This window comes from Gouania willdenowi, chromosome 5, assembly GCF_900634775.1.
Source record: "Gouania willdenowi chromosome 5, fGouWil2.1, whole genome shotgun sequence".
NCBI classification, from domain to species: domain Eukaryota; kingdom Metazoa; phylum Chordata; class Actinopteri; order Blenniiformes; family Gobiesocidae; genus Gouania; species Gouania willdenowi.
Genome location: NC_041048.1, coordinates 39,444,027 through 39,455,856, shown reverse-complemented (window position 1 = coordinate 39,455,856; position 11,830 = coordinate 39,444,027). Strand labels below are relative to the sequence as shown.

The 11,830-nt window shown below is 37.4% G+C and overlaps 1 long non-coding RNA gene across 1 annotated transcript; it reads left to right on the top strand.

The window, feature by feature from the left end:
* The first annotated feature begins 205 nt into the window (after nucleotides 1-205).
* On the top strand, nucleotides 206-804 carry LOC114462761 (uncharacterized). The gene is made up of 4 exons (XR_003674026.1): nucleotides 206-354; nucleotides 460-517; nucleotides 612-646; nucleotides 755-804. It is a non-coding gene; the product is annotated as an uncharacterized LOC114462761 (long non-coding RNA).
* The last annotated feature ends 11,026 nt before the right edge of the window (nucleotides 805-11,830 follow it).

The window sequence follows — 11,830 nt, the reverse complement described above, 5'->3', positions numbered from 1 at the left end:
AAACAATGATTCACTTTTGTGAGGGCAACTGCTGGGGGTCAAACTGTGGAAGAATTGCTGAGTGAGAGGAAGCGGGAGGAGGACCAGCTTTGATTCCTCAATAAGGTACAAGCACGCCACCATAAATGTTAACTTTCCCGCTTTATCTACCACCACCAACATTCATGCACAATTCATACCCTTCAGACGAGGCAATGTGGGGTGAAGTGCCGGATGAAGGATGAAGGTGTGAATACAGAGGTGTGAAAGCCAGGGCGGCCCTTAAAGCCAGGTGAAGCACAATGAGGAGACTCATTCATCATTGGAGCAGAGAAGGACCAGAGGACCACCGACGAACTTTGATTCCTGAACAAGGTACAACCACGACACCATAATGTTAACTTTTGCTGCTTTACCGATGGAATACAGCGACTCACTGCTGTTACTTATTTCTACATTGGAATTTGATTTATTTTAAAGATGGACAACCACACTCTTCAAGAACCAGCAGGGAAGAGCTTTAGCATTCAAAGAAAAAGTAACTATATAAGACCTAATTTTTAAAATAACCACCTTTATATATAATTCTTTGAATTTTCTGCACTGAGTATTGCTGTTGCTAATTTCCACAGCTCTTCAAAACACTGCAAGCCAGACTGGAAAAAAGGTAAATAAGAAGAATTCAGGTTGCAAAAGTCAAAATACTTTTAATGTAACATCGCTGCACTGGACTCACTGCTGTCCTTTCTTTTTTTTTCACCGTACTCCATAACAGAGCCACACAGACAGGAGAGGAGGCATCCGGGTGCAGCACCTGGAAACCACTGCCACAATCAAACGCCACAGTGTTTTAAAGCAGTGATTCTCAACTGGTGGGTCGCGGAAAGCTGGCCAAAAAAATCAAATAAAATACTTAATGTCTGTCATGTTGGACTTGTCTTTTATTTTGAAAGAAACTTGTCTTTTGACAGACATGCTGTGAAAAGCATGTTGCACAGAAAAATATAGATTTATGTTTAAAATAAGATTATATATGTGTTTTCAACAGCTATCTTTGAAAATTTGTTTTTTTTTTTTATTCTAAAAAAACGTGGGTCGCGATTTGCTGACTGTGGCAAAATGTGTGTCCCAGGGTGAGACCAGTTGAGAACCCCTGTTTTAAAGGACTGTCCCTATTGTGAGTTGTACAGACATTTCATTTTCAAGAACGAGATATACTGTGAGGGAACAGGGGAGACCCTGGACCTCTGGCTTTATGAGTCGTCCTGAGGACGACAAGGTGGAGGTTGGAAACCACCTACAACAATATGAAGAAAGGCATTGTCCCAGGGCCTGCTTCCAGGAGGCACTGACCGCCGCAGAAAACAAGGCAAACGGGCCACACAATATTGAGGTCAGCCAGGGCAAGATTTTGCCAAAGCACAGACCCGCAGGGCAGAACGGTGGAGGGGTGGCTGAGCGAGATGTGGGGTGGCATCACCAGTTAGGACATAAAGGAGATGGCGCTCTCTGCCCGGTGGGTCCAGGCCAAGCGTGATCGGCAGAAGATGGAGAGACAGGTGGAGCAGAGCGAGAGAGTGGACAGAGTGGGCGCAGTGGCGAGGGCTGATGGCGTCACCAGGAATGCCGTCAACCAGAGGAAGTGAAGGACGCGAAAAGTGCTTAAAGACATGTTCAGCGGAAATACCCCTACATGGACACAGAGCAAAGAGTGTTAAATTTGTGTGCAGTGTTGAAGTTATTTTTTTAATTTATGTGCAGTGTGTTTATAATTTAAGAGTTTTCTAATAAAAAAGATTCTTTAAAACATTGATTTCATTCTGCTTCACATTGAAAAGATTGAAAGAATTGATTGACTATAGGTTTTATTGTTTAAAAACAAACAAAAAAGATACCAATAACTTCTATGAATACAGGTTTATTGTACCAATGGATGGACATATTAAAAAAATCATTACATTAAGACTCAAATAATAACACTTTGCATTACTTTGGTTTATTATTTAAAAAAAACTGGTGTGATTGTTTTTATATTATAATATATAAATTGACTATAGAAGGTTTTATTGTAAAAACAAACAAAAAACAGATCAACAATTTTGCCATAAACAATGTACCAATAGAATAGACATGTAAAAAAAAAAAAAATAAATTTAGACAAATAACATTACTTGGTTAATGTAATTGTCATTTGGGAAAAAGTGACAACCAGGTATGATGTCATGATGTTTTCATACTACATATTCAGCTTTTGACGTCAGTGTGAGGGGGCGCTAGCGCACCAATCTGTTCATTTACAACCTCTAATAATCAGTAGAAGAAGACCACATGGTCAGGGCCTTCAGCTCGCGGGCTGAAGTTGGATACTATTGGTCATTTTGGACTTATTTGGCGTTGCAAAACGTTTATTTTTGATTAATTTGGACGTTTTTGTTGTTGAAAAACGTTTATTTTTTGATTATTTTGGACCTAGTTCGTGTTGCCAAACGTTTGTTTTTCGTGGTACTTCGGGGTCCGGGCCCACACGGCAACCGGGAGGACAGGTACACACACACACACACACACACACACACACATACAACACATCAAAACATCAAAACACGCCCTCACCCCACATAATGTATTTATGATACAAATACACCAAATGAGTAAAATCTATTTTAAAAGCAAACAAAGTGTGTGTGTGCGTGCAGTAAATATCTCCCCGCCGCGTTCGACCTGAAAAGTAGTCAACGGCTTCCAAATACCCCGAGTGTGTGCATCCGTTATTTTGGAGTAATTTGGTCATTTCAAAATGTTTATTTTAATTTTATTTCACTTCTGGACGGCACAGAAGTGAAACCTATTCAGCTTTTGACCTCAGAGTGTGAGGGGGCGCCAGGGCACCATCTACAGCACAGCTCCTGTGGACTTCTCTTTTGAGGAGACATACAATTTTACTGTATATATATATATATATATATATATATCAATGTGTGTGTGTAGCATTTTGGATCAGCAAATTTAAACCCAGAATTGTTTTGCTTCTCAGACTTCATTCGAAATAAATTTATCTAGATTCATATCGTATATCACCATTTTGAGAAAATATATTGAGATATGAGTTTTGGTCCAGATCACCCAGCCCTAGTAGGAATGTTCATAGCATTTCAATGTTAATAAATGTCGACCGACCAGATTCTAATCACATAATTGTATTTAGTAAGTGGTTGATAAGTGGCAATTTTAGATTTCTTGTACACCTATCTTAAAATATAAGGGATACTGGAGCTTGGTTGGGTGGGTGGGACGTGGACGCCAGAAAATTTCCATTATTTTCAAATCCAAAACTTGACAGTTATGTGAAAGTGTGTGTATAACAGACCACCATTTAGTCCAGTTACAGTCTGTGTCACGACACCCGTCCATAGCGTGGTAGTGACTGTAGTATTGTGTTTGTCGTATTTTGTTGAAATAATGTACGAGTGCCTGCCCTCTATGGGTTGAAACCAGGCTATTACAATATAATTCTGCTATTGGCCTAGAACTAGATTCTGTGACGTCTGAACCATCGTGCGTCACTGTTTGCCCTTCCGCTCCTATTACAACTATCACCTGTAGACTCTCAGTCTGTGTTGAAAAGGTTGGACTGATAATTGGGAATAAAGAGCTATATTAATCCGTGTACCCTTCGGTCTTTGGTTATTTAGTTTTAAAACCAAATCAAAATAACAAATAAACAGTGTGGTTGTTTTGTTTTACTGATTTAAAACCAAAACAGACATACAGAAAAACCAGATAAACAGCATCTAAAATTTTTTTTTTTTTTTTTTTTTTAACTTGTTCTGTTTGTGTGACGAGGAAATTTCGAGCGAGAACTGAAGTCCACTGCACCTGGTTTCCCTCCCCAGGTCCTGTACCAGGTCTCCTCACACAATAGGACTGTTTAGGATTTTATTTCAGCAGTTTTGTGGTTTTGCTCATGATTTCATTCACTCTGTGGATGTTGTAGCTTGTATAAAGCTGCTCACGTTTATGTTTTGTTTTTGCGGTGTTACGGTCCAAATAGTATCCAACTAAACTGGTGACTTACTATCAACTGTGATGCTGGTGTGGGGAACAATAGATGTTAGAACTTCTACGCTGTGACAGTTTTGCAAAAACATTTACAGCTTTTTTGAGGGCAGTAAAATGTTTATTTTGCACTTTATAAATACCGCTAATATTTACCACCATATTTTAACAGTCTTTTACTTAATTATACACTTATTTAATGTTTATTCTTTCTTTCGTCTTTGTTACATGTTTTATACCTTTATTTGTGATTTTTCTTAAGTGGCTGTAACGTAAGTAATTTCCCCCTGGTATTAATAAAGGAATTTTGATAACAGCAGTTAAGTTAATCACAAGAAACGAGGAGCACCAGTTAATTAATTACACCACCTCTGGTTCCACATATCATGTGCATGATTTACGTAACATCCATTTTTTGGTTATGATTTATTTATGTATTTTAACATTTCAATTCACCACTAATGTAACTTATGCGTTGCTTATTTTTATGTCCGGACCAGGATAAAAAATCTGCCCAGTCAACAGTTTCTCTGAATACTATTTGGATATTCATGGATTCCGACTGCCAGCATCAATAACTCTGTAACAAAATGTTGTCGACACACAAATTACACCTCTGCCATCGGAATGAGGTGGATGTTACACCCCGAAAAGGGAATAAACACATTAGGAAGGACACGGGAAAACAATTAGGATTTTGTAACTTTTATTAGTGACCATTAACGATTATTTTTACTTCTCCTGAAAAAAAATAAGAAAGCTCAGGACCTAAAGAACAGAATAATGTTAAACACAAATAAAGGACACAAAAAACCCCAAACCATCCCATATCCTTGAACTAATTAACTTTAACAAAAGTTAACCTGGTGGGCCGGCCAAAAAGAAGAAAAAGATGCGGTACTGGGCCAACCCTATACAGGGCCGTAGAAGCCAGTACCACATCCAAACTAAGAAAGAAAAAAACCCAATCTACTCCTGAAAATCAACTGAAAACGAAAACAGGACAGCGGTCCCATCAGAAACAAACAAAACATACCTAAACCCCCAAAAAGAGAAGCGCAGGTGGACGAGCAGGAACAGACCTCCGCCCAGCTCCGCGTCTGCAAGTGAATGAGAGGAGAGCGTGCACTCCAGGCCCAGCCTATTTATAGCGGAGCCGTAGGCTTTTCAAGCGCCTGAAAAATAATCCCCAAATTGGAAAACAGTAACAAAAATAAAGAAGAGGTAATTTAATCACAACAAAAACTACTTATAACCAAGAAATAAAAAGAACAATGTCTTAAAGTCATAAATATATAATATAACAAAGAAACTTGCAAATACCTAACAGTGGACAACATGATACAAGATTATTTTTTATCAAACGCAGTAGAATGAAAGTCCGTCTGTATGTCCCCGTGTGGTGAGATTAAAACTTGAAGCTTCTCGTTTCCCCGTAAATATCCAAATATCACACAAACAGAATCAGATTTAATTTTAAAACAGAAAAACGCTGCTTGTTTGGTTTTCGGTTTTCCTGTTTCTGGTTTTAAATTAATAAAACAAAAAAAAGTCAGTTTTTCCCATTATTTTATTTGGTTGTGAAACCAAAAGGTACACAGATTTGTATTGAGTATTAAGTACCTAGTTATCATAGCATAGATTGTTTAGATTTTATAGTCTAGACTGGGTGTGTCTTAACTGCATCCGGAGCCTGCCCATAATCAAGGCATTTAAAAAAAAAAAAAAAAAAAAATCCCTCCTCGTAGCAGATCAGGAGAAAGCAGAGGTTTAGGTACAGTTTAAGACAGTGTTTCTCAAATGGGGGTACGTGTACCATTTGGGGTACGCGATCACACTTTAGGGGTACTTGAGAGAAGTGGAAAATTAACAAATGAAAACTTTAAAAATATGGGGTTTTATGAGTTTATTTTTAGGTAAAATTATAATCATAATAATGATGAAAATTATCTTGATTAGAGCAAGAAGGGAAAATACAAAGGTCAGTCTTGGTCCCACACCAGGTGGGCGGTGACCAGAAATGATAAAAAACTATATAATATTTTCTTTATCCTCGAGGCACTGAATACAGTTTAATTCTGCGTATTTATACAGGGATATTTCAAATGTGTGTGACCCACTTATTCATTCCATCATTATGCTCTATAGTTGTCTTTTTCATAGAATTCTGAGCAAAATGTTCTAGTCGGACGAAGGGGGGTACTTGTAGGAATGTGCGATTTTTTTTTTTTTTTTTTTCTTAATCGTTTATAATTTATCGTCAAAAATATTCTCACGGGTAAGAATGTCATCCTAAATGATAAACTCCCATGTCGGAAATTAGCGAGGGCCTCGGGCCATTTGTCCCTCAATTTAGCCAAGAATGCCCCAAAAAACCTTGTTCCAGGGGCCAAAATTGCCCACAAGTTTGTTGTCAACAACTTATTATTCTCTGGAGCAGAGCGATGTTCACGACAGCTCCGTAGCAAAGCCTCCACGGCTAAGAGCTAATGCTAACTACTCCATATAAGGAATAGACCAAATAAAAAGAACACGTTTTACTGTCATAAAACCACAGAGAGCCATCGATTTGTTTATGGTCAGATTTAACACTTGTATGGAATTATAAAAGCTAAACATGTCATATGTTGTGTGAAATAAATGTTAGCATAATATTAATGTCACTATGCATCCGTCCAAACTTGTGAAACGCAATATTTTTTAATTATATTTCATGTGTTCACAAGACAAAGCTGGTCCCATTAGCCTAATGTAACTGTTGAGATTATTACACCAAAATATACTGAATGATTAAATCATCAGCTTGATCTGGTTTAATTATAGGAAATCAGAAAGTTCCAGTATTTATTAACCATAACTTTATGTAGCTCATAAGATGAATGAAACAAGATTCAGCAGCAGTAAAAACACTGATGTGTGTTACGGCTGAATTTGCGGTTGACCTCATTTGGAGACATGATTTATTGCTCTGGTTGAATGATGGAGTCCAGGCGGAGCATTGATGGTTTTATAAAAAAGATTTATTATAAGATAAAATAAAAAGGAGTAAAGAAGAAGCTTCCATCCTGAAAGAATGAAAAACAAAGGCTGGTGGCAAAGCAAAAATGCAAAACCCGTTCAAGACCCGTTCCAACGCTCTGACTAACAGTTTCAAAGCTTAAGCTTTTTATACAGATAAGAAAAGGTCCCAACCCTGAGAGACAAAAGGGAGGGAGTCAGATGCTCCCAGTGGAAATGTTGGAGGATGATGAAGATGTTATGAGGAAGGTTCGGGCGCCAGTCATTATCTGTCCTTGATAAGTGTGTGCGTCAGTGTATATCTGCATGTGAGCAGAGACTCTGTGCTGCACTGAGAATAATACGATCTGTACTGTTTAATCATGATTCAGCTGTTCAAAGTGTAAAGAGTAATGGAGTCATCATGTATTAAAACATGACAAATTGTACACATGAACATACATTTGACGATATGATGATGAATATAAAAAATGACCATAACATGTGCTTTTCATTTTATCATTCAGCTCTTTTTCCCATCTCTCCCTGATGTAGTTTGTGCTCTCCTCCTCTACCTGTTATAATTCCTTGATAAAGTTTGAAATTATTGATTTGGTGGTAGCAGCATTTGCCTGTATTATTGATTGTATTATTTAATTAGGTTCTGTAATTGCCTCATTCTTACTTATTTCTTTTAGAAAGTATTGACGTAATTGTAAATATCTGAAAAATATGTGCTTTTCTAAATTGTATTTTTCTCTTAATACCTGAAAACTTTTTAATGATTTGTTCTCTGTTATGCTACAGTAGGTGTCAATGCCTTTATTGACCCAGTGTTTAAATCCAGAATCCATCTGGTTGGGTTTGAATTGTGTGTCATATGCAATCCACCTAAGTTTTTTAACCTGGTTCCATAAATGTACTTGTTTTATTACTTCAAACCAAGTATTTAAAGTAAGTGAGGTGAAGGGGTTCAGATCATCTTGATAAGTTATGGTTAGTTTATAATCCCCAATCATTGCTTGTATTGAGATCCCCTTGCATTCGCTCTCCATCTCCTTCCACTTTGCTTCATATCCACTGTCACACCAAAAGGCTATATTTTTTTAATTGGGAAGAGTAATAATAATCTCTGAGGCTAGAGAGAGACATACCCCCACCCTCCTTATTGATAATTAAGGTACTGTATTTAATTATTGGTTTTTTTCCCATTCCAAATGAATCGCGAAATCTGCCTGTCCCACTCCTGAAATTGTTTAGCTGGGACTGCAACTGGAAGCGACATAAATAGGTACAGAACTCTGGGCAAAATGGACATTTTTATGATCCCGATTCTTGCACTGAAGTTCAACAGGGGTGTTGACCAGTTACTGAGGGTTTTTTTGATTGTCTTGTTAATTGTTTCATAATTTTTTGTATATAGGTTACTGGGGCAGCGAGTTAACCATATTCTAAGATATTTAATTGCTTTTTGAGTCAAGTCGATGGGCAGTTTTTGTTGAAGCTCTGGTGGCGGGTTATAATTGAATGTTAATATCTGGGTTTTTTGGACGTTAAGTCTATATCCAGAGTATGTACCAAATCTGTCAAGAAAATCCAAAAGGGCAAGAATGCAGACATTTGGAATACTGACATATAATAATACATCATCTGCGTACAATGCTATTTTATGTTCTCTGTTATTGACCAAAATTCCCTTTATATTTGAGTCCTCTCTTATCTTTTGGGCCAATGGCTCTATAGAGAGAGCAAAAAGGGTGGGCGAGAGTGGGCAGCCCTGACGAGTTGATATTTCTAATTTTATACGGTCCGTTAGGCGGGCATTTACTTTTATTCTAGCTGTAGGGGCAGTATATAATGTTCTAATGCTATTAATTGCATTATTAGCGAAACCAAATCTTTCCAAGACCAAGAACAAATAATTCCAACTAACAGTCAAAATCTTTTTCAGCATCTAGACTGGCTAATACGTTTTTTTCCTGTTTTATGGAGATTATGAAGTATGTGGAGAGAACGTCTAATATTGTAATATTGTCTTGTGTTTGGCGACCCTGGACAAATGCAGTTTGATCACTGTCGATTAGCTCAGGCATAAAGGAATCTAGTCTCCCTGATAAGATTGATGTATACAATTTATAATCTTGATTTAAAGTATGTATGAGCTGCACAGCATTTTATTTTTTCCCTCTTTTGGGATAACAGTAACAATAGCCTCATTCCACGAAGGAGGTATTGACATTTTCTCAAGTGTCCAGTTAAATGAATTCAGGAGTATTTGGCACAAGTCTTCTTTAAAAATCTTATACCACTTGGCTGGTAATCCATCGCTTCCTGGTGTCTTATTATTTTTTAATTTATTTACAGCAGTATTTAAATCTTTTTTTGTGATCTGTGATGTTAAACATTTATTCTGATGTTCTCCAATTGATGGTAGATCTAATGAATTTAAAAATGTTTTTATGTTCTCTTCATCTTCTTGTTTTGGTTGTGTATGAAGGGTTTTATAATATGTTTGAAATGCCGCATCAAATTCATCCAGGTTATTGTAAATTTGTACTGTTTTGGGGTCCCGTATTTTATATATTGATTGTAGGGTCTGTCTTTTCCGGATTTTTTTTGCTAATAATTTTGTAGCTTTTGGTCCTCGCTCATAATATGACTGTTTTAGAAACTTGTTTTTTTCCCCCAGTTCCTCTTTATGCATATCTAGGATTTGATTTCTGGTTTCTTTAATTTTAATCATAACTTGGGGGTCTTGGTTTTTGCTGTGTTTCTTTTTCAGGTCTTTTAAATTATTCTCTAGTTCTGTAAGTTTATTTTCTTTTGCTCTTTTAATTGCTGTGCTAAGGGATATCAACTTACCTCTGATAACCGCTTTTTTTGTGTCCCAGAGCACATTTGGGTTTACTTCTCCAATATCATTTATCTCAAGGAAGGTCTTGATTCCAGATTTTATTTGTTGTATAACTGTTTTGTTAAGTAAGCTTGTGTTGAGTCTCCATATTGTTTTCTTTGGTCTACTGTCTAAATGCAGAACCAGGTAAATTGGTGAATGGTCAGAAATATCCCTAGTTCCTATCTCGCATTTTGTAATTCTATGTCTTTCATTCAGAAACATAAAAAAATAATCTATCCTTGAGTATACTCCATGGGGAGCTGAGTAAAAAGTATACTGTTTCTCTGCTGGATGCATGTCTCTCCAGACATCCAGAAGACCCATCTCATCCAAACCTCTTCTCAAAGTCTTAGTTTGGGGGGATGCATTTCTGTTATTATTAGATGTATCCCATTTGTTATTTATGATTGTATTAAAGTCCCCAGCGCAGATTAGTATACCTTGTGATTCTGTGGTTATCAGCTCCAGAACTTTTTAAATTATGTTTTGGTCACTTAGCGTAGGCAGGTATACATAAAGAAAAGTGATCGATTTATTCTCTATTTTTCCTTGTACTAGAATATATCGGCCCTCATTATCCCGTATCTCCCTAATCATTTCAAAATGGATGGAATTATGAATTAATATTGCCACTCCTCTTTTATGACCTCCTTTATGAGTGCTATAAAAATTATTCTTATGTCCAATTTTTTTTTTAATTTTTCATGTTCTTCCTGAAAGAAATGTTTCTTGTCAAAAAATTGTGATTTTTGTCCTTTCTTATTTTTGACATCACTCTGTTTCTTTTCACTGGGTTATTTAGGCCAATCACATTCCAAGTTACTATTCTGAAATTGCTATACCCCATCACAACAGTTGACTTTTCATTCGACCTATTCCTGCATCATTAACATATCGACTGTGATAGTAACAAACAATATTAACAAGAACCTTAACATGAACTATAAAAAACAATAACATGTTAACTTCCAACCTCAGGGACTTACACTGCCCCCCCATCTTCACAAACCTTCACCTTTGCCAGTGGAGAATCAGTCCTACCTCCAGTAGGGGCTCCCTCTTTGCGCAAGCAAAGTCCCTTTTTGCTTGAGCTCAACAGTAACATATTATCTTCCTGGTCATATTTTGTTATAGATGTCCTGAGCTCGAGGGGGAAAGATATTAAGAGAAAAAAAAAAAATAAAGATTAATTTGGGGGGGAAGATTCCGTGTAGAAACATCCAAATTGTACCTTGTAACACAGTTAAATCTCCATATTTATTGTCTCTGAAAATCTCTGAGTCTCATAGTCAGATATCCTCTATCATGTCCTCGGTCACTTCTGCTGCGCTGTTGTGAAGTCGGGGGCCGTTTTCCCAGTAGATCCTCATTTTGGCATGGTATGGTGTCTGTAAACGTATTTGTTTGTTCTTCAGAATTGCCTTTATTTCTTTGTATTCTCGGAGTTTGCTGTTCACCTAGTCGGGTAAGTCGTGTGCAAAAGACACCATTTTCCCCTCACATGTGATCTTCTTTGCCCAGGCTGTTTTAAGTATTTTGTCTTTGATATTGTACCTTTGAAAGTTGACCAGGATGGATCTGGGGAGTGCTTCGTTTTGTGGTTTAGGGCCGATTGACCGGTGTGCTCGTTGGATTTGCAGATCCGTGTCCTTATCGAGTGTCAGCTCCGTCTTTAAAAAGTTGTCGTTAAAGGTTAGCATTGAGGTCCCCTCGGTGCCTTCTTTAATGGCGTATATACGGATGTTGTTACGGCGTGACCTCCCTTCTAGGTCCGTGACTTTTGCTTGTAAGAGTCTCTGCTGTTTAAGAGAGTCGAGCAAAGCCTCTTTTAGCTCAGTGTTAGCCGTTTCATTTTCATCCAACCGCTGCTCTGTTTCGGTTAGCCTTGTACCATGGCTACGGACA